Source organism: Pleurodeles waltl, chromosome 3_1 (genome assembly GCF_031143425.1).
Source record: "Pleurodeles waltl isolate 20211129_DDA chromosome 3_1, aPleWal1.hap1.20221129, whole genome shotgun sequence".
NCBI lineage: Eukaryota > Metazoa > Chordata > Amphibia > Caudata > Salamandridae > Pleurodeles > Pleurodeles waltl.
The window spans coordinates 1,794,899,549-1,794,921,903 of record NC_090440.1 but is presented as its reverse complement, the minus strand read 5'-3'; positions in this window follow the sequence as shown (position 1 = coordinate 1,794,921,903).

Sequence of the window (22,355 nt, the reverse complement as noted above, 5' to 3'; positions counted from 1 at the left end):
TCATGACTAATTGCATAGCAAATGTTGCAGTGATATTATTAATGATGTCATAGAAGATGTCAAGTAATTAGCAGTGTAAGGTGAGGGCGTGGCATATAGTTACTGTTGGAAAGTGGATTATTGGTAAGGGCAGGTAAGTACCTACCCTTAGCAATAGGCCACAAACCCCGACTATGTCCAGTCAGTCCTCAATAAATTAATCCCCGATCAACCCTCGGTAGCTTGGCAAAGAGCAGTTAGGCTTAATTTAGGAGACAGGTGTGTAAAGCATTTAAAAATCACCAAACAGTAAATAACTAATACTAAAAACACAATGAAAATCCCACTCCATTTTATAAAAATAGATTATATTTTTATCTTTCAAATGACACTAAAACAGCAAAAATCAAATAAAGGGAACCGGACATATGAATTTATAAAGAGTAAATGTTTCTTAGAAACTAAAAGTGCCACCTGGACATCTGGTAGCACTCAACCAGGACAAGGTCAAACTTTGAGGCCAACTGTGATGGAGTCTTGCTCAGCTACAGTGGGCAGGAGGCCTCGGTCAAAGTTTTATCTTATGACTTAGTCTTTTTCTTGAGAATTTGCTTCACTGGGACTAAGTCACAAGTTGGATCTGACCTCCCTGGAGCATTCTGGATATGCATCGCAGGAGACCACGGTGAAGAATTCTACGATCAGACTTAGATGATTTTTCATGATGGAAATCTTCATCAGGGATGAACTTGAAATTGAAGCCGACCTCCCTGGAGCCCCCTTCCGATGTGCTGCGCAGAAAGCCTCGCTCAACTTTTTACGTTCGGACCTAGAAACTTTTTCGGAGCTTATTGTCTCCGACATCAGATGACCCTCCGTAGCAAGCTGATTTAGAGTCAACTTCATCAGATTTCCTTTCCATGAGCCCCCAGTGAAATCCTGGAAGTCAGGGACCCCAGAGCTTTTCAGCGGGATGAAACTGCCACGTTGCGGTCGACGTATACCGGCTTTACTCACGACGTTGGGTCAGTACACTTGTGGAGCTTTTTCCAAAAGTTGTTCCAAACTCATCCAGACTTCTGAATCTTCTTACAGAAGGTCTTTGAAGGTTCTTTAGGAGTCCACAACTCACCCGAGGTTCCAGAAGCTCTGAATTGCTCTCCCAGAATGCACATGGCTCAAATCCAGAAATGACACCTAGTCACTGGTCACCATGTCAGTTTGTTCAGGGCGTGATGCAGGGGACTCTGGTCCACTATTTTCAAACAGGGAGTCCCTTCTTGAAGCAGTAGAAGACAGGCAAAGTCCTTTTAGTGGGGAAGCCCAAAGTGCAGCTGGTGCAGTCTTTCAGAGTGCAGTGTCCAGGTGCATTTCAGGGGACCAGCAGGGCAGTCCTTCTTCTTCTTGTCTTGTTCCTTATGGGGATCTGAGGTGGAGTGCATCTATGACAGTTTTATCCTTGATCCTGGGACTGGAAAGTTGAGGGAGCCTCTGTCAAATCACGTGCCCTCTTGAGTGACCACTTCCTGGGAAGTCCATCCCTCCTTTGAAGTACGGTTTTGCTATTCTTCCCCCATGCTGTTTTACCATCTGCTGAGGCAGTTATCCTCCCTAGGCACTTCCTTTGTGTTGGGCGCAACCCACTTCTCACCTCATCAAGGAATCCTGGCCAGGCTGCCAAAGGCTGGCCAATCAGAGAAGGGCACTGCAGAGCTGAAACTGGTAACTTTTAAAAAGAGCTCTATATTTCTTTCTAGGTGCAAGTTGTATTAGATTCAACAGTGGCAAGTTAATTGATTTATTATGACTTTTAATGTGATACTAAACATGCCATATGTTTCTCCTTCCTATGGAAAATAAGACTTTATTCTCTTAAAATAAAGTCACACCATGTCAGCCTTTGGAACCCATTCCCTACAATGGGGAAACACAAATGTAGCTATTTTTCCCTCACCAGGGCATACAAAACATCTTGTATATAGTTGTTGCTTATTGTTGCACTGAACCCAACCCTGGGGGCACCTAGGGCACACCTTTGGGATGATTTATATGTAACAATAAGGTAACTGAAGACTTTGGAAGTTCCTTTAATTAATTCCAAAGTGGAATTTGGGGTTAACTTTAACTCAAAGGCAGCCAGCAAGGCAGGCTTGCTGTTAAAATGACACTGGGTACCACAGCAGTGCACCTGTGGGTGCACTACCTAGGCTCGGGTCCCTAAACCTACACGCCATACTATATACGAGGGATTTATAGGTAGGTTGATACATCAAATTAAAATTAGCCTAATTTTCATATACCAGAGCACTGCCCCTGGGACTGGTTAGCATCACCCAGGGCACAGTCAAGAGTCAGTAACCACCAGTATCTGTTTAAATATATTTGGGGGTGACCAGGGCAAAACGAAGGAATTTCCTACAGTTACCTTATGGCACGAGTCATAGTTACTTGAGGTAACTATGACTGCTGAATCTCAATAGTTTTTTGTGTTTAAAGTCTGAACCTAATTATATTGTCCATCTACATTTTTTTCAGTGAATTTCTATGTTTTGAATGCTATCCTGTGCTATATGCGAGTGGGTGTGTGAGTTTTTTGTGTGAGTGTGTAGGTGGTGTGTATTAGTGTGTGGTGGGTGTGTGAATGCGTGCATGACTTGCTGTCTGGGTCTGCGGGCGGATATGGGAGTGGCTGTGTTGGTGTGTGAGAAGGTGTGTCAGTGGCTTTGTGGGTGTGCAGGTGCTTTTTTGGGTTTGTGAGTGGGTGTGTGAGTGACGGTATGGGTGTGTGAGTGGGTGTGTGAGTGCTTCTGTGGGTGTGTGTCTGTCTGTGTTTGTGGGTGTGTCAGTGGCTCTGTGGGTAGGGTGTGAGTGGTTTTGTGAGTCTGTGAGTGAGTGTGTGAGTGGTTGTATGGGGGTGTATATGTAGGTGTGTGAATTCATGTGTGAGTGGGTGTATGAGTGGCTATGTGGGGCTGTGAGTGGGTGTGTGAATGGTTTTGTAGATCTGTGAATGGGTGTGTGAGTGGCTGTATGGGTTTGTGAGTGATTTTGTGGGTGTGTAAGTGAGTGTGTGCGTATGGGAGTGAATGTGTGATTAGATGTGTGGGCCTGTGAGAGGGCTAGCTTTTTTTATTGGAGTCTGGATCCGCAGATCCACCCAAATCCAAGAGGATCTGAGAGGACCCAGGTGCATCAGTAGATCCTCACACTCTAAAAAAAAACGTCTTTTGGACAATTTCCTGCCCATGAGAGGCCCCTCACGGGCCCCTCCATCAGTCCTATGGGGTCAAGGTACCTCTACCTTGAACCTTTCTATCACATTTGTTAATGTTATTTCCCCTGCTTGTGACTGAGTCCTGGTGAAAAGAATGGCAGCTGCAACTTTCCTCTTTCCACTGGTGCACAAACAAGGGCTGAAACAGCAGCTTTCGATGCCTATGGACAGCTTTCACTGCCTATGGGCCATAGGCAGCAAAGGAAAGCTGTAATTTCCATCTCTTGTGCACTGGCCTGCACCGTGTGCACTTTACACAGGACAAACCGGTGCGGAAGAGGCCTGAAATGAGAGCTATCACTACCTACTGCCCTCCTGAATGTGCCCGATCTCGGAAGAGCTAAGCAGGGTCGGGCCTGAGGCCCGACCCTGCTTAGTGCTTTCGAGATCAGGTGCATTCAGGACTCCGCAGGTCATGTAACTATGCCTCTTTTCGCGTAGTAGACAGTGAAAAGCGTGATGGGTGCAACTGCACCCATCGCACCGCCGCAACACCGCTGGTTCCATTTTGGAGCCGGCTCCCGTGTTTCGGCCGAGATCCCCACTGGGGATCTACCCGCCGGCTCAGCAGGGATCTCCAAATAGACACCGCGGGAGTGCGGCTGCATTGGCGGCCGCGCGGTGGTTTGAACCGCCAAAGTTGAAATGAGGGCCATAATTCTACATATTGCCTGTATTTGTGTTAGGTGAAATGTGCACATCTTTGTTTTGTTGCATAGCATGACATTTCTTGTGATTTTTGCCCACAAGTGCATTGTTTGGGCACCAATGGCCAGATATAGCATTTATCTGGATAGCGATTACCTAATTGCAATTTTCTGTGAATCAGGTAATAGCTGTTGATGAGATAGTTTGTAATTTGCAACCCACTGTGAATAGCTACAATCACAGGGATGGTGGCCTGCTGGGGTCAGCAATCCACCATGGTCTGTGATTGCTTTTAAATAAAGCAATTTTTATTCCTTTAAATACAGCTCGTTTTCCTTAAATGAAAATGGGATGCATTTAAAAAAGAAAAACTTAAAGGTTTTCTTTTAAGTTTTTTTAGGAATAGGCAGTGGCCCGTTACTACATACCGCTGTGAATCGGTATTCCTGATACCAAATCGGTATGTAGTTGCAATTCCAAATTGTGATTCAGTAACAAGTTACAAGTGGCATCGCAAATTGAGATTCATACTTAACAAAATGCATTTTTGGGACCGCAAAAATGCTTGATACATCTGGCCCAAGATGTCTTATTGCACGATATTTTCAGCTTGAACCATTCTTCTATGGTTCCTCAAGTGATTTTAGCATGCAAGGTATGCCATTGCCTATAAAGTCACAAGGATAGCGGGCAAGAACTTTTTATGCACCGTGAATCATGTTATGTAATTTTCTTGGAATTTAGGAAGTTCTTGTGGCTGGGGGATTCTGCAGAGTATGCATAGCCCTAGCACTCAAGCTAATCACTCTCAGAAGAATTAATAATCATTTTTGTCATTTATTTGATTATTTCCATCTCACTAGTTATGTATTTTAGTTGATGTTTAGAAACAATCTCAATTGTTTTGATGACTTGAGCTGAGCAACTGTGGGAAGAAATGTATTGATCAATGTGTGGACCTTGGCTTGTGTTTTTTCCTAAAATCAAGCTTTGTGCATGTTTTTTTGGCAACAGAATGAAAATGAAATGGGACAGATTTACAAAAGCATTTTTGAGAATGTGACTTATTAGAACAGTTCTTCTCTTTTGCGTACTCTTACATGCTTTGCGAATTAGCCCCGAAATATCCAGCTGCATGTTAGTAAAAGTGCAAAGAGGGCATTGTCTTTTCTATTTGCACTAACTGTATACAAATAGTCCCACATTGTTACTATTTTAGAGAATTTGGGTCTACTCTATTTCTAGTACATCTTGCCCTAGGAATCCCTTTGGAGCTATTACTTTTCTCTAACAACAGCATATGTGTTCTTTTTAGTTTAATCCCACTTTTCTGAGGGCATAGAGTTTGCAACCTCTCTTTAAACCTCTTCAAACCTTCACATGCACAAAAGCTCAAATTCCTTGAGTCTGAAAAAAGTCACAAAGAAACATATTGTTTTTAGAAGCTCCTGCAGCAGATGTGTATAAACTTAAGGCCCTTATTTACATACTCTTTGTGCCACCACAGCGTCATTGTTGGTTTCTGCAGTGCTGGCCCTAGCAGTGCACTACACTGCTCCATATAAAAAAATTGATCTTTTAGGCCCAATGCGTCAGTTTGTAAAGCCCTGCCTCACATTTTACCTGCAACAGGTATAATGTATGCAGGGGAAGCGTTCCCTCAGAAAAAGCTACGTAGTACTGAAGCTGTGAAATTTACAACATTTCACTGCATCATTCTATGACTTCACTGCATCAAAATGTTATTGCCTGCACAGAGCAGGTGTAAAATTGACACAGGACTTCTTCCTATGGGACTCTCCTCACATTGCTGGAGTTGTGTCAGTTTAACAATGCAACTACAGCAATGCATCAGTTTAGCACCAACAAATGTGTGAACATTTCTGATGCATCTGCGAAAACGTGCGCCATGGAGCTCTCTATTGTAAGTACAGTGCATCCATGATGTTGTTAGGAGATGTGAAGCAAGCACAAGAAATCTGATGTCAGAGTCTTGTAAATGAGGCCCTTACTGTTTACTACCTCAAATTTAGGAGGCATATCATGAAACCAGAATCAGAAAGAAAATCTTGGTGGAAGAAGGGCTTTCAAGAGAAATAGCTATAGGTTCTCCACACCCACAAATCATATTACAAAAGAATATTGACACAAAGGACAAAAGGAAACTCCAAACTTGAAAGCAATTGGCTCATCCTCAAATTTGTTTCTTTTACCAATTGTATTCCTGTTTTTTTGGGTCTGGCTTGAAGATACAGGGAGTAGACTTTGGTACCATTCCACCATCTCTTGAGGCCTTACATTGTAATAAAATGGACCATTTTACATCTCAAAAGTACATTGAATTAGCACACAGTGAGCTATTTATATCATAGATTAATTGTAGACAGAAAGTGATATATTGTTTTGGGTTTTCACTGAAGCTATCTTTTAAAAAAAAGTATTTTATTCAGGACTCAAAAAAGGGAAAGCTCGGCCTATTGTTTCTGTCAAATCTTGCTAACAATCTGTAAGCACATTTCTCGAAAGATTGATTACATTATTGTTGTCTAATATTTTAAGCATTGACATGTTGGCAGTATAGCTTGTTCTCAATATTTTCTCTTTTGTTTCAGAGTGTTCAACTGATTATGTGACTCTCAGCACTAGAGGAGAAACTAATAAATAGAAAGTTATCTTTAGATTGTAAGATTTGAAGGATGGAACTACATGGAGTCTCGGTTTTTGCAACTTTACAACAAACCCATGTGAATGTGATCAGTGGGCCATATGTACAATACTTTGTGCTGGCTGGTGGAAAATCTGGTGTTTGTGGATCTAGTGTGCTAAACTGTTTTGCTAACTTTGATTGCTGTGTAAGGTCAGTATTCTGTCAGGTTAACACGTAACACCCCTTAAGCCACTTCAATGCTTTGCTATCAGCAGGATAGCAAATAAGTCGAAATTAGAAGGGAAAATGGGATTGTAAAGATGGCGCATTTGTTACATAGTTACATAGTTCCTTTTCACTATTTGCAAGAACCTCCAAGTTGCATCCAATAAATGAGAAGCAATTGAGACAACAAATTCAAACTTCAGTTCAAAAAATAATATTCACAAAACTCAGTAAAGCCTGGATACTGTGACCACTGAACAAAATGGTCATGAGACGTAACAAATCACAACATTCAACAAAATACCGGCTTGCCATTTCTCCCTATCAAATGAAGTAATATTCATTACTTCTGGTGCTGATATCCTCGCTACATTCATCACAAGTGAGATATGTCATATCTCAAATTTAAAATAATGAACAGAGGAATGTTACTGAACCTCCCCCTCCTGCTGGAGGCTACATAGGCAGCACTTACTCAGCATTCCACCTGAACTACCATGCCCCAAACATATGAAGGACGACCGACAGCACAGGAGGGAGAAAAGGGCTTGATGAACATCCAACAGAGACCCTGGAGTCTCAGAAAGAGACTCAAATTTGTCCATGAGAGCAGGATGAATTACTTCCTGAGACCTATGAAATTGGGAGACCGCCTTAGGAATAAAAGAGAGACCCAACCGGAGAACTACTCCATCCTCACAGAAAGACAAATAAGGTTCCAAAGCCATCAAAGTTCCCATCTCCTCAATCCACTGAGCAGAGGTTATGACCACTAAAAACACAACCTTGATGGTGACAAACTTAATGTTCAACAATTCCAATGGCTCAAAGGGCGAAGACACCAAGGCCTTCAGGACCAAAGGCAGGTCAGAAGGAGGGGACAACGTTTTTATCAAAGGCCTAGTCAGGGGGAAACTGTGCAACAACCATGCCACCAAGTCCTCGGCATCCATCAAATTCCCCCAAAGAGACCAAAAAGCATGAATAGCTGCCTACTGGCCCCTCAAGGTGAGCCCGCTAGACGTGTCTCAAAACCTTCTGATGATAACTGCAACACACACCTCAGCTGACAATCCAGCAGCAAAAGCTGGAAAGGCATACACATCTGCTAGAAACTACCCAAATGTCTCCAATAAGAGTGCAGAGTGGAAGGCTTCTGAGGATTCTGGATAGTCACTGCTAAATGCCTGGTAACGCCTTTCCCTGCAAACCACTCAACTTCGAGTCCGAAAGGCGAAGCTGCTGTAGTGGGAGGCATGAAATCATCCAAGGACCCTGGATTGGCAGCAGTTTGAGCCTCAGAAACCACAACTGCTAAGGCCAAAATGATACCACCAACATCTTCACCCTGGCCTCCCCCAACAACCTGGCCAATAGAGGAGAGATCAAAGACACCAAAGGGAAGACATGCAGCATATGATCCAGCCACGGAGAGTCAGGGCTTCCACCCCCCAGGCTTGTGGAACCCGACAACAAAACCTGGGATCCTGCGCAATGAGCCAGGAAGCAAAGAGGTCTAGAAATGGCACCCGAGCATCTTGCACAACTGAAGAAGCAACACTCTAGCCAACAACATTTCCTGAGAAGGAGGAAACAACCTGCTGAGGAAATCCACCACCTAATCATCCACCCCTCTTATGTGAACCACCACTAGCGACTGCAGGAACTGTTCCCCCCACTGAAAAATCGGGGTAGCCACAACATTGAGGGACTAAATTCTTCCCTCGTTGTTCAGGTAGGCCACCGTAACCTAATTGTCTGACCTGACCACCAGATTGCAAACTCACAAGGGAAGACCTGAAACCCATCACAGCCCTGTACACGGCCATTAGATACCTCCAGTTGGAAGAGCGCATGCTGTCCTGCAAGGACCACCTCATCTGAGGCGACCTGTCTTCCAGCATGGCCTCCCAACCGATGGAGCTGACATCCTTTGTAAGTACCAAAAGGGGATCCCACTGAAGAACCATCTCCCAGGCCAGAGAAGTAGGCCGTGACCCCCACTTCAGGACCTCCACCATCGGTGACGTCACAGGAATCACACAATCAAAATTCTCTGGCACGGGATCCCAGTAAGCATGAAGATGTGACCAACGGGGACAGAAATGAAAGTGAGCCCAGGGCACTGTGAACACTGATGCTGCCATGTGCCCCAACAACCTCAACCACTGCCTCACTGGAAGGGAGGGACAGCCTATGGCATGCAAGTCCAAGGACCTCAGGACCACCGCCTTTGGTCCTGGGAGGAACACCTGGTTGAGGTCTGTCTGAAAACAGGGCCCTGTGAAAGTTAAATCCTTGGAAGGGGTCATCTGACATTTGGTCTGATTGATTACAAATACATGTGCCTGAATCTGGGAGCAGACCAAGGCCAGACCTTGAAGCAGCTGAGACCTTGCGGGAGCATGCAGCAGCCAAACATCGAGGTATGGATACAGGTGGAACCTGTGCAGATGAAGAAATATCACTGAGGAAGCCACCATTTTCTTGAATACCTGGGGTGCTGATTTCAACCACAAAGGCAATACCCAAAACTGAAAATTCTGATCTCTGATGCAAACCATCAGGTACTGCTGGTGCAGGGGATGCATGGGAACATGATAATATGTGTGCTGCAGATCCAACATACACATCTGATGGTCCCTGCGTGCCAGAGGATTAATCCTCTGAAGAGTATCCAACTTGAAGGACAATGTCCTTGCAAACTTGTTCAGGGCTTTCAGGTCCAACACAAGTCAAAAATCCCTATGGGCTGCTCTACCAGAAAGATTACAGAGTAAAAACCCCTGCCATGCTCGACACAAGGAACCTCAACTTTGCCAGCTTTCTAAAGAGCAGAGTCTATGGGGGTCATTACGACCTCGGCGGTCTTTTCCAAAGACCGCCAATGCCGCGGAGACAGAATACCGCCATTGCCGGCGGTATTTCTGTCTCCCTATTATGACATTTCCGCTGGGCCAGCGGACATGTCACATCAACATTGCAGCCGGCTCGTAATCGAGCCGGCGGCAATGCTGATGTGCAGCGGGTGCAGTAGCACCCGTCGCGCATTTCGGGCAGTGAAATGGTCGATGAGGCTATGCCTGGGGGCCCCTGCACTGCCCATGCCACGTGCATGGGCAGTGCAGGGGCCCCCAGGGGCACCCCAAGTCCCCTTACCGCCGGCCTTTCCATGGCGGTGTGTACCGCCATGGACAGGCCGGCGGTCGGGGACTCATAATCCCCAGGGCAGCGGTGCTGGCACCGCTGCCCTGGGGATTATGACCGCCAGGCGGAATCCTGGTGGGAAATTGGAGGGGCCGGCGATATGGCCGTGGCAATTCCGCCACGGTCATAATTGCTGGCGGAACACCGCCAGCCTGTTGGCAGTGTTACCGCCAACATACCGCCGGCCGCCAGGGTCGTAATGACCCCTATATCTTGAGAACTGGCCAGGCGTTTCTCTACCTTTCGTAGCCAAGGAGTGAGCCTTATACTAGAGGTATCTGGCAGAGCTGAAAACTAGATCTGCTATCCTACCAGAAGGGTGTCCAAACCCAAATATCTGAAGTAGATGCTTCACATACAGGAAGGTACTGTTGAAGTTGCCCCCTCACAGCCCCCTCCTGAGACACCACCATATAGAAAGTAGCGAGGCTTCTGAGGTGACTTGGCTTTCCTGTCTCTACCACTCCTAGCCTGAAACCTCCCTTGCTGAGGCAAATTCCTGGAGGGCTGACAAAAGGGCAATTTGGTTTTAACAGAGTTTTTCAGAGGCCAGCTTCTTCAGGGAGGAGGAATGCTTGTTCTCTTCAAACAACTCTTCTAGTTCAGCCCCGAACAAATGAGTCTCCTGAAAAGGAAGATGAAAAGCTGACGCATTCTGGGCAAAATCAGTCCACCAGTCCTTTAACACCAAAATTTGGTTGGCCAAAATGCAAGAACCCTCTGACGGGGCTTGCTGCCTTGACCACATCAAAGGAGATGTCAGACATTTATTCTACCTGACACTTGATGAGCTCTAGCAATCCAGCACAATCAGAGCCATCCACCTTGGACCTGTAGAGGGCCTTGAAGTCAGAAATTAAAGACTGTGCCACGTAGCTCCCATAAATCCCAGCGCACAGAGCCAAATACATAGCAGAATAAACCTTTTTCAAGCCTCATCTACTTTCATATCACTAGAGTCTTTTATGACAGCGTCATCTGCTGGGGATGTACGCCCCACAAAATTGACCATGAAAGAGTCAATAGGGATAGCATCTGCATATCCTTCAACAGATACAACTTCGTCAAGAAGTGAGCCAGAATAATTTTATTTGGGTCATCCAGCCATGCACAACTTTGAAACTGGCAAAGAAGCTACCCAGAAGTGACAGGAACTTTCTCCTCAGGGAAACCCATGTCCCCCTAAAACTGAGCAAGCAGATCAGGCAGCATATCCCAAGCAATATATTTTCCTTTTTGCTCATCCATTCCAGGGTCCTCTGCCTCTGACCCTGGAGGGGCAACATCTCATTGTGCTGAAGGGGGTTGGTATGCATTTCCGCCAAGGATTCCATGATAGGCCTCTGCAAACTATCATCCATACTCTCCCTGCAATGCTTAGGGCGGGAGGGGGAGAAGGTTTACTCTGAAGAAGAAGAGGAAGACTCCACATACCTCCTCTTCATGGAATGTTTCTCTGTGCTCAAGTAGTGCAAGAACAAGGCAGAATGAAAACCACATAGTTGCAGGAAGAGACAGCGATATAAAACAGCTCAGCCACAAAACTGCTAAGCAGTACTCACCATGCCATCATATAAGGCTTCTCCTTTCCAAACATGCAGAAAGCCACAGTGTGTCCACCCATGCCCCCCCTCCATACCAGAGCGCATGCATGGCCAAACATGACCCGGAAGCCAGGTGCACAGTCCCAGGAAGGCTGGGACAAGTCCTAACAGTGCATCGCAGGCCACAACATGCGCACATCTCCTGGCAAATCCCACAGCCCAGGAGGCGCGTCTTTCACCCACCAGCCATCTCCACCCAGCTGAGACACCGGTCAGGCTCCCATAAAACTGCCAATGGGGTTGCCCAAGCCCAGAGGGAGAACCATTACTACTTACCCTCTTCATCTAACATGACGATAGAAAATAGAACAGGTGGAATATGGGGTAAGTGCTGCTTCTGTAGCCTCCAGCAAGAGGGGGAGTGGCAGTAGTACTAGTATTCCACTGTTCTTTTTTCTGTACTTGAGATAGGATATATCTCACTTGTGATGAAGGGGATGATGGCAGGGGGACCTGACAGTAATTATAAGCCCTGAACAAAGACAGTAATAGTGAAAACTGAAAAGTTGATTTTGCATTGCTCATAGTGAATGACAGTCGTGTATTAATTGTCGATCCGTGTTTTAAAAGCCACGTGCCTACTGGTCTGCTTGTGCTGCTGCTGGGTCAAAACTGCACTGCCCCAGTGCCGAGGAGCGGCGCCCGATCACTGTTCTGCAATACAGAGACGATGCTGCTGGCGCTATTTCAGAGTACCACGACTTACACAACTGAACTATATGTGCGTTTAAATTCATTTTCTTATGTTTGTACAATGCAGCGTGGCTCCCGAGAGGGGGCATCCTTGCAGATTAGAACGGGTTATTTTCACAGTTTTGAAGTTGGTTGCAACAATCATGGCTGGGGCGCAGGGGTAGTGAAAAATGATACCTTGGTCAAATAATTTGGGAAGGTAAAGTTGTTGTACATTGGTTAGCGATCTTATTATAACAATACCAATACACTTACTTCTCTGGGAATAGGAGAGCGAATACACCAGAGTACGAGTATGTTATTCTATTCAGCGCTTCAATAGCAACATTTCGGGTGCGTCCTTCCAAGTTTTGAGGGCTAAAGGTTATCAGTCAAATACTTTATTAGTCAGACGGGAAGTGTACCAAAGTAATGTGCTATCTCACCTATGTCGTTAGTCCCAAGTGTAATTAAAGAAATCGAGATGGACAAAGCTACTACACTTTTCTGAAAGAAAAAAATAAACGGGGAGATTACCCCAGGACCAACAATATAGTTGATTGACAGTCACCAAAAGTCTGTTGAGAAGTGAAGAACTTACGTGAGGCTTCAGCGTATCAACGAGTTTTCACTATACAGATACATCTTACACATACGTAGATTGGGGGCCTTTAAATGAGCTCTTTTCAGTCACTGGTCATTCTGGGTGTCATTTACACTCTACTTCACTCCATGACAGCATACTGCATAGGGTAATCATCAACCTACACCACTCATGGATGCCCTTTTGATACCCTTTTCTGATCATGTGCACATCCATCTGAAAATGAGTATATGCCAGTGCTGGTAGAACAGTCCTTTAGTTATCAATTTTCTCCTTTTATAATTTCCTTTTAATTTCATTGCTTCTCCTCCTTTCATTAGGGGCGAGCACAAAGCCCCTCTTCTAATCTCTCTCTAGGGGGATTGTAACCACGCCCATGTTATGTCAGTCACTTTCATTGGTTCGTGGGCTTGTCTTTTAAAATCCACTTGTCTTCATTCGTGAAAGGCATGCATACATCATGCCTTTTCCGGTGTTTAGCCCTCCTCGAGATCACCCGTAAACTGCTGGAAACATACGAGGCTTCATGTTTTCTGCATGGTTTCTGGACTACTTTTTCTCTTTATTTCGAAGAGCGATCGTGCAGTGTTTTACACAGCGCGATCACGCTCGTTTTTTTTCTTCATTTAATGTGGCAAGAAAAGTCCGGTTAGGAGTTTACAACGCTGACAGCTCTAACTCGACGTAATGGGAGACCCATTGCATTGCAAATGCTTGTTTTAATTTTTCTTAACAGAAGACTACAACTCTCCAGGGCAGTGCTAAATCATAACTTGCTTGGGGCTCATTTCATCTGTAGCGCACATTTTTCCAGCTGCTACATTCTCTAAACGAGGAAACTATTGTGGAGTGCAGCTGTCCGCAGTGTACATTGTTTTACCACTCCAAGATGGCCAACATGTTGTTTTAAAGGTGGTGGCCATGTTGGAACTTTACAAGTATGATATACTGTGTACAATGACTTTACAATATTAACCTTCACTGCGGTGCTTAATTTTATTTTCACAAGCACATTCCCTCTGTGTTTAGACAGCACTATGTTTTCTTTTTACTACTTGCATTCTTTTATTTTAGCTTGTATGTGTTGTTGAGTTGTGTGTGGTTTATTGCAGTTGTGTGAAAGATGAATGGATGCATGAATGCAAATATGAGTGACAGAGTGCCCGTATAATGACTTATTGAGTGCCTAAACTCATCTATGACACAAAGGGCACTTTCATTCATGAGACACACCTATTGGCATTGCCAGTGCATGTTTGTATGTTAATCGTTCATATAGGAGAGCCTGTGAGTAGTCTGTTTAAACATTCATAACAAACCTGAATCTGCCGCACAATCCATATGGATATCAGACACAGGTAATGCACGGGTGTAGTGTGAAGGTGCAAAGAAAACAAATAACTGTTTGTTTTGCATAAAGAGAATAAGTGCCAAACACAGAACAGGTGCTAATCACCATCCCAAATTTCCAAACGTTTTACCAAGTCCAGTTTTAAAATATGGAATCGAAAACTATTTAAAAAGAAACATAAACATTCTGCAGCATTTTTCAACTTGCTGCTTATAAGTCACATTCAAAAACACATACCTGACAAAGGGAAATGCAGCCTTATAGGCAGCAGCCGTACAGAGTTGAAACTAGAAACTGTGCCTTTAAGAACATAGCCACCCTTCACTATTGCATCACACATTGTACTGGCAAATTCATTTGGAATCAATATTTCAATAAAGATCTATTAAACCTACACCCTACTGCATAATATTTAACATGGTGAGGTGGGTGGGCTGTTACTACTTCAATTAATATTTCTACAAGGCAAAACTAGGATTACCATTTAGTAACTTCTCCTTCTATAATGTATGATCATGAGCAGATTTTGCCGTTTGCGACTCGCAAAGTGTTTCCTACATCTGGCCCAAGATGCTCAGTGAGTTAAATTTAGACCTTAGGCAAATCGATTTTTCAGAGTGTTTCTCCCATCATAGAGTAGGCTTTAGGATTCCCTGTCAACAGTGTATTAGCCAGCTGGGAACATAAGAACATACATAAAACAATGCAATGAAAAATCAGCTGTTTACAACCTGTCTCTAATGTGCTGTAATTAACAAACAATTGTAGTAATTTTGTCAAACACTCAGCTTTGTTGAAGTGGAGCTTAGAACTCTGTAGACGGGTCTCTGTGCCAGAGAACTAGGATTTTAGAAAAGCAGATAGACTGGTGTACAGGAAAACCAGTGACAACCTGTACTGTGAATGGATGATGGCTTATAAAAATCACTCTGAAGGCAAAAACATGTAAGGCTGCTGAAGTGATATGGCCTGAATCTTATTGAACCTATGAGCTGACGTGATTACAATAAGATAATGAACTGTTGATGAAGCATATTGCAAAGAGGTCTTGTGTATCAGCTCGAATGGTCAAGCCATCAATCTAGACAATAAAACCAAATTCAACTGCCAGGTAGGAGATGGTTTTCAAATAGGAGAAAAACTTCTAGACCTTTCAGAAAATCCTTCACAAATGGTATTGGGAGAAATGATTTTTGTGAAGGGCTCTTTCTGTAGATATGATGGTGGAAGAAATGCATTAGAACTACATTTTGCTGCCACGAAATAAGGTTGACATCTTTCTATTGGCACTATCAGTAGAACCTTGTCCATTTGAAAACTTCAGCTTCATTGCCTCTTTAAGGCTGAAGACGTTTGGCAACTTCAAATGGCCATATTGAGTACTTTTAAGAACAACAAACTGAAATTCAAGGATGGTAGGTTGAGACAGAACACTTAACCCTGGAACAGTGTCAGAGGATTAAACCTGCTTTGCAGTGCTTTGGGAGCCTATCGGTAGGCACCATTTGCTGAGTTCTGCCCGGTGAAAACAGAATGGGCATAGAAGGTGCTGTGTAACTTTATGAGTGCCATACTGCAGTGTGCTCAGCTAGCCTTATTTAATGCTGAGATTACTTACCACTAATCTTCATTACTCCACTTGATTCATCCTTGTCTCTGTAGCTCAGTTGTTAAATGGTGAGATTTACCTCATGTATCTCCTTAATTAATGACATCCATGACATGATATTCCCCCAACTCTTTTGCCTTCACCCTTCCTCCTTGCTGAATTAGTTTTTCCTGGCTTTAGGATTCTGTGCACTTTCTCACTGCAAACCAGTGCTAGAGTGCATGTGTTCCCTACTTCAAACATGGTTAAATTGGTCTACACTCAACTACCACATTTAGGGGCAGATTTACAAGGATGTGGCGCATCAGACCTGATGTGCCTTATCTTCCGCCCCCCTTGGCCCTCCTAACAACACCATGGTTGCGCTGTATTTACAATACGCCACCACGGCAGTCGTTAACACAACAGTGTAAACATTTTGGATTTTGTTGTGGCGCTTTGCTGCACTAGCGTAAAAAATGTTGATGCTAGTGCAGCAAAGCACAAGGAGGCATATAGATTATTATGAGTGTGTCACTTTAACACCTGCCCTGAGCAGGTGTTAAAAATTACAGAAAAAATAGTGCATTTTTTTGGGCCTTTTTGCATGGTAATGCCCCCCTTTCATACATCATGCCTGACAATGGCATAATGCGACCAAGGGATTTCAAAGTGGCAAAATGCATGCATTGCACCACTTTGTAAATACGGACTGGGGGAATGTCCACCTTAAATCTGCCTTAGTGTCCTAAAAATTACGCTAAGGCGGATATAAGGAAGTGCTAGGGGATTGTAAATCTGCCCTAAGTGTACTTGTAAGACCCTGGCAAATGATTCCACATACATTCAGGGCCTGTAACTTACATGTAAACCACCTGTTTGTGTAACACTTTTCAGATAGCTCCCTGTAACTGCCCAGCTGACTTGTTGCTACAGGGCCTGCCTGGACCTGCAACTTGACCTGCCTGAGCCCTGGCAGTCTCTGCTGAAGTGAGTTTCTGAGTCCCAAGAAGTGCCTCCAAGGTCCTGGATCTTTGGCTTGTATCAATGAGAGATCTTCTCAAAAGGAAAAGGTGAGCCAGCCCGAGATCTGCACTTCATGATACAACAAGAGCCCACGGGACCTCCAACGCAATGCTCCAGGAATGATAGCGACGGTGCTACTCCACTAAACAGGATTGTTACTTCTTAATCGAAGATGTATTTTTGTAAGGCAGCACTTCTGGTTATCATGAAAATGCAATACACTGAAAACAAGAAGAGGAAATTACTATCAGTGCATAAATCCTCCACATGTTTACAATACAATGCATTCGATATTTCACAATTACAGGTTTCCTAAACAATTATAACATAAGGCCAAATCACCCAGATACTCGAATTGAATCTTCTGGAACTCCTGAAGAAGAGCTTGAATTACTAGGTAGAGTTTGAATGCACTCCACAAATAAACTCAGAACATAGATTGGAGTTAATGACACTCCAAAGTCTACACTCTGTACATATATTGGAATCAGAGGGCCAGGTTACTCTGAGCACATAGGTTGGAAGTTAAACAACTCTCAAGGTATGTTTGTAAACAGGTTACTCTTGAAAATGGATTACATTCAGAATTACATGAACTTGGAACAAGACTAGATGTGGCACAAGGTTGGAAGTATGCACTCTCCCAATGTTGTACTCAATGCCCAGGTTAAACTCAATTATTCAAATACACACAAAACAGGATTGTTCTTGTCACAAAGTTGGAGTTACTGACACTCCGAGGATTATACTCTGTACATTACTGTATACTTGAAAACCAGGCAATACATGGAACAAGGTTACTTATTAGCTGAATATTGGAATAACTGACTCTTCTAAGGTTGTTCTTAAAATGTGGGTTAGAGTTAAAGGCAAACCCAATTTATGTTACAAACAAGGTTATGTTAGATACACAGGTAGGAGCCAAGGACACTCCTCAGAATGCTAGAAAGCACAGTTACACTTGGTTCAAGGCTGGAGTCGAAAACACTCCCATAGGTATGCTAGAAAACAGGATTGCATTCAGTACATAAGTTGGAGGTATTAGGTTGATTTTGGAAACAGTATCTAGTCCTTGAGCAACACAGTTCAGGAACCAAGACTAGGAAAGCGGGACTAGAGGTAGATAAAGCAAGGAGCATACCGACAGGCCTGCACATACTAATAAAGATTAGTGCACACTAACCTGGGTTCAAGTATTTAAAAAGAAAATCACTTTACAGGAGTTCAAAGATTGCAGGCAGGAAGTTAGAGAAGAGGTGGAATCAGGCCGTGGAGGGAGACACTGGAGGGGTCTCAGAAGTCAGGATCTCAGAGTCATCAGAAAGGATCTGGAAGATTAGAGCGCTGGATAGTTTCTGGGTGACTTGGCAGATGAGCCTTGGGATGAGGTTGCACAGCAATGAAGAGATGATGGTCTGGGCAACTCAAGAGAGCAGGGCGAAAACTCGTGCTGGACACGAACACAGGAAGATCTGGGCAACTCAAGAGATGAGTGCAGGGAAGCTGAATGCACAGGACTTAATGGGAAATTGTGCAGGTCCAGATACAGGGACGAGGTCAAGCCCCGATACGAGGGGCTGTTTATGCAGGAAGCAAAGAGTGGTCCAAAAGGGCACATGTCTCATGTGAAGGCTTTTCAAGGAACCCGAGAAAAGACACATGTTATATACAAAAATGCATGGCTTAACAGGCAGTAGGTGCAACCGGTAATTGACAACAACAAGTACACGGAAACCAAGTGCATGATAATACAATTTAATGGTTCACAATAAAAACATGACTGTCCTAAAAGAGCACATGATATCTGCAGATGGAAACTGGATGAATCTTGCACAGCAACACAACAGGAGTTGCAATGGCTCTAGACTTCTGGAAGGGGAGAGTCATGAAGCACTTTGAGACAGAAAGGCACCACAGGGGAAAAAATGACATGAGGCCAGCGAGTAATACCCACCGCACAAAGGCATTAGATTGAGTTGTGACAAATCTTAGCACTATGGTAAAATCAACATGCAATGCCTGGGCTGCTCTTCCTACAGGGACGACCATCTGTAACTCTATCTGCTCCTCGTAGTCTCCTACACCACAAATAGAACTCTTTGCACCAGACTTTGAGAAGGTAACTCTTTTAGGAGGCCTAACCTTGTCCCTGTATCCAACCAGCGATGTATCACGGTTGGCCTGAACTTCTGACTTCCCCGGTATAGCATTACCACATAATCATGAGTGACACTTTGTGCTTTTAGGTGCTATAATTACTTAAAACTTAGAAATGTAATATTTCAAGTCCTTCTTTAGGACTTTTGTCATTCGGATATAATTTTATTTATTAAAATGCGCCCTATTTATTTAAATAGATTTGGTATTTTTCTTGTGTTGTGTTTTCATTTTATCATTGTTTGCGAACTGCATACCTACTTTACACTTTGCCTCTAAGTTAAGCCTGACTGCTTTGTGCCGAGCTGCCAGAGTTGTTCAACACAGGTTAATTTAGTGACTTCTGTGGTTGTTGTCTTCGTGAGGCTTTTACCACTCTCAATCAATACCCCAATTCCTTACATTTACTTTTAGTATATAGGATTTCTACTCCCATGGGGATGGCAGTAAAAAATCCACCATATTTAGAGTGTTCTGCAGGGGCACTAAAGGTTTCTATAACAAAGTGTCTCTATTATCCTTGAGAAGGACCACTTTTGTGAGAAAATCTCTGGCAGAATATCTATCAATGACCTTAACACCTAGTGGAATAATGGTGGACCACTCATTTGAGTTTTTTCTGGCAGATCTGCTACTATGTCTAGTAGACTTAACCCCAGCTCATGGTGGAGGCATTTGTATGGCATGAGTGTCCCCACTAGTTTCATATCTGTCATTTGGGGATCCCTTAATAGGATGGTTGTACAGATGAGTACAGATGTTTAATTATGTGTTGATGGTTTCTTCTAAATCAGATTGTTAATGTGGATGACCTGGGATAAGACTTTATCATCCAAAGGCTATGTCAGGGAATGGTTAGCTTGAAGTCTTGCATTGGGGATTTCCAAAAACAGACATGTTTTGCTTGCAATACTCTATTTATGTATTTTGGTCTGAAACAGAATGATAGGTGAGCATGGAAAGCTATTCTGTTAGAAAGGATACTATGAATTCAAGTGTTGCTTTCAAAGAGACCCAGTGAGGATCTTTTATGACAGGGGTGAGGTAATCTGATTTCTTGGTGCATGTGGCCAATTAGGCAGCTGCATGAAGGATGGCTACAAGAGGTTTAATAGTGGAGTTGGCAAGTGCTACATTGCACTGCTTTCCTGAAGCACTTGGGTTACAAAGGTATGAGCATTCTCATGTATTCATTTATTTATTCATTTTTCTGTGTAGCACACCCTAGAGCGTAAGGGTGAAAGAAGTTTTCCATATGTTTAAGAAGAAAGCCAAAACAAAACACAGCCAATTATTTTACAAAAGATTTCTAACTTATTTAGGTAAGATGAACATAGCGTATTCATAACTTAACATAGAAACCTTAGTCATAGTGATGAAGAGGGAACTAAAGGGGCCACATGTGTTAACATAATTTAGGATGCCTGAAGTATCAGTAAACATAGTATTATATTACTTGGCATAATTTGCAAGTACCAGAAGGAGGATATAGTGGAGAGAGAGTTTTCATGAAAGGGCACACACAAGTTGTTGAAGGTACTGAAGAAGTATACTAAAAGTCGATCAGTTCAGGATGTGTTGCTGGAATAGTAGCTTCTTCTATTCTATTTTGAAGGCTTGTGAGAGTGGTTTGTTTTGAAAGAGCTGTGTAGTTTCCATTGCCCTCTTGAGACAACCAGTTTATTTGTTAAATAATTAGGAGAGTCAAAGTGGAAAAGTTTTGCACAACACATTCTAGTTCAATTGGTTAGGACTTCAACTAGCAGTCACTGCAGGGAGATTCAAATTAACGGGATTTGATCATATCTCCTTGTATCATAGACAAATGTAGCTGTGATAAGGAGTGTTGCTTTCAGGATAGTGAGATGCAGTTTAATTACTCCAGTGTGGAAGACATTGCTAGAATCCAGCTTTGATAGGAATGGAGACTGGACCACTTGTTTGAAGTGATCGTAAGGCAGGAAATGTTTGATTCCACACAGCATTTTGATATGGAATTAAGATTCTTTAAGTAAAGAGTGCACAACCCTTAGCTGCAGAGAAGTCAGGAAGACAGCAGGTGAGCAAGGATCATCAGCAGGCTAGAAAGTTTTATTTTAAACATGTTTTGTAGAACTTATTTGTGGATTCCTGCTAAGAGCTCAGAACACCACTGTAAGGTCACCAGTCAGAAGCTAAAAGGCAAGAAGGAGAAAGCACATAAAAATAGGACAAGGAGTACGGCGAAAAATGCAGGTCATGAAAAAGGAGGAAAAAAACAAGCATGAAGGACTAATAATGAGGGTGAACTGGTGTGAAACGGAATAGCTCCTGTAACTTACAAAACATTGTCAGTCAAGGTCTGAGTGACATATGAGGTCTTAATTTCAGATCTGCGTAACCTTGAAAAGATTCCACCCAGGAAGTGAGTAACTAAACCTTCATGGAGTCAGTGGTCTTGTGTTTCCTAACTTCTTCAGTGTCCACTGATCCATCCTCCACTGCCTCTAACTTCTGTGTACCTTGTACTAGAATTTGCCTGAATCCTGAAGAGTTTAAAAGCACTGCAGTGACACATAGAAAGAAAAAGTGCCTTAACTATGTAGCAAAAACTATTTTTGCAAGTTTATAGGTCATTCCAAAAGCGTGCCACGTAAACTCACAGACAGTGTCCAAATATATATCAAAAGTCACACACTACATATTTGAAATAGGGTGCCCTCAAAGTGATTGAGTGTGGCTGTGTTTTGACTGTGAATGTTTCGGCTATGTACACCAGGACCAGGTCTAGATATAATTAAAATTATGATTCTTATTTTTACTTGGGAAAATATTATCAAAATCAAGCAGATCTATTTTTCACTCATTTTTCAAAATCTGATTTAATAGGTAAACATGCAGCTGGTAGCAGTAAATGAAACGTCGATGTCCAAGCTACAGGTTGTGCAGAATACAGCTGCCCGACTGGTCTGCAACCTTCCCTCAGGCTCTCCATCAGCACTTATCCTGAATGCCTTGTACTGGCTACCGGTTAGGAAGTGTTTTGGGTCCATTTTAGTTAGTTACTTTGGAACAGTGATAGCTTAGCCCAGGCTTGTGGTTTGTGCTCTTTTACCCAATTACCATGCTTTGTTGTTCTCATTCATTTGATTTTTCTAAAACCTTTACTGAAATTGTTTTAATTCTGCTATCAGCTGCTACTCTGAAAAGCGTCATTATCAGTGCTATCTATAACATAATTTGCAAAATCTTCTTTTCCTCTGAATCACAAGAACAGAATGTGAGGCACACAGAATACTATTTTGTATTGCTGGCCCCAAGCCTGCGTAAATAGTTCAGCACTTAGGTAGATACCTGCGTCAGGCTTCTTTGCATGAACATAAACATGTCCCCG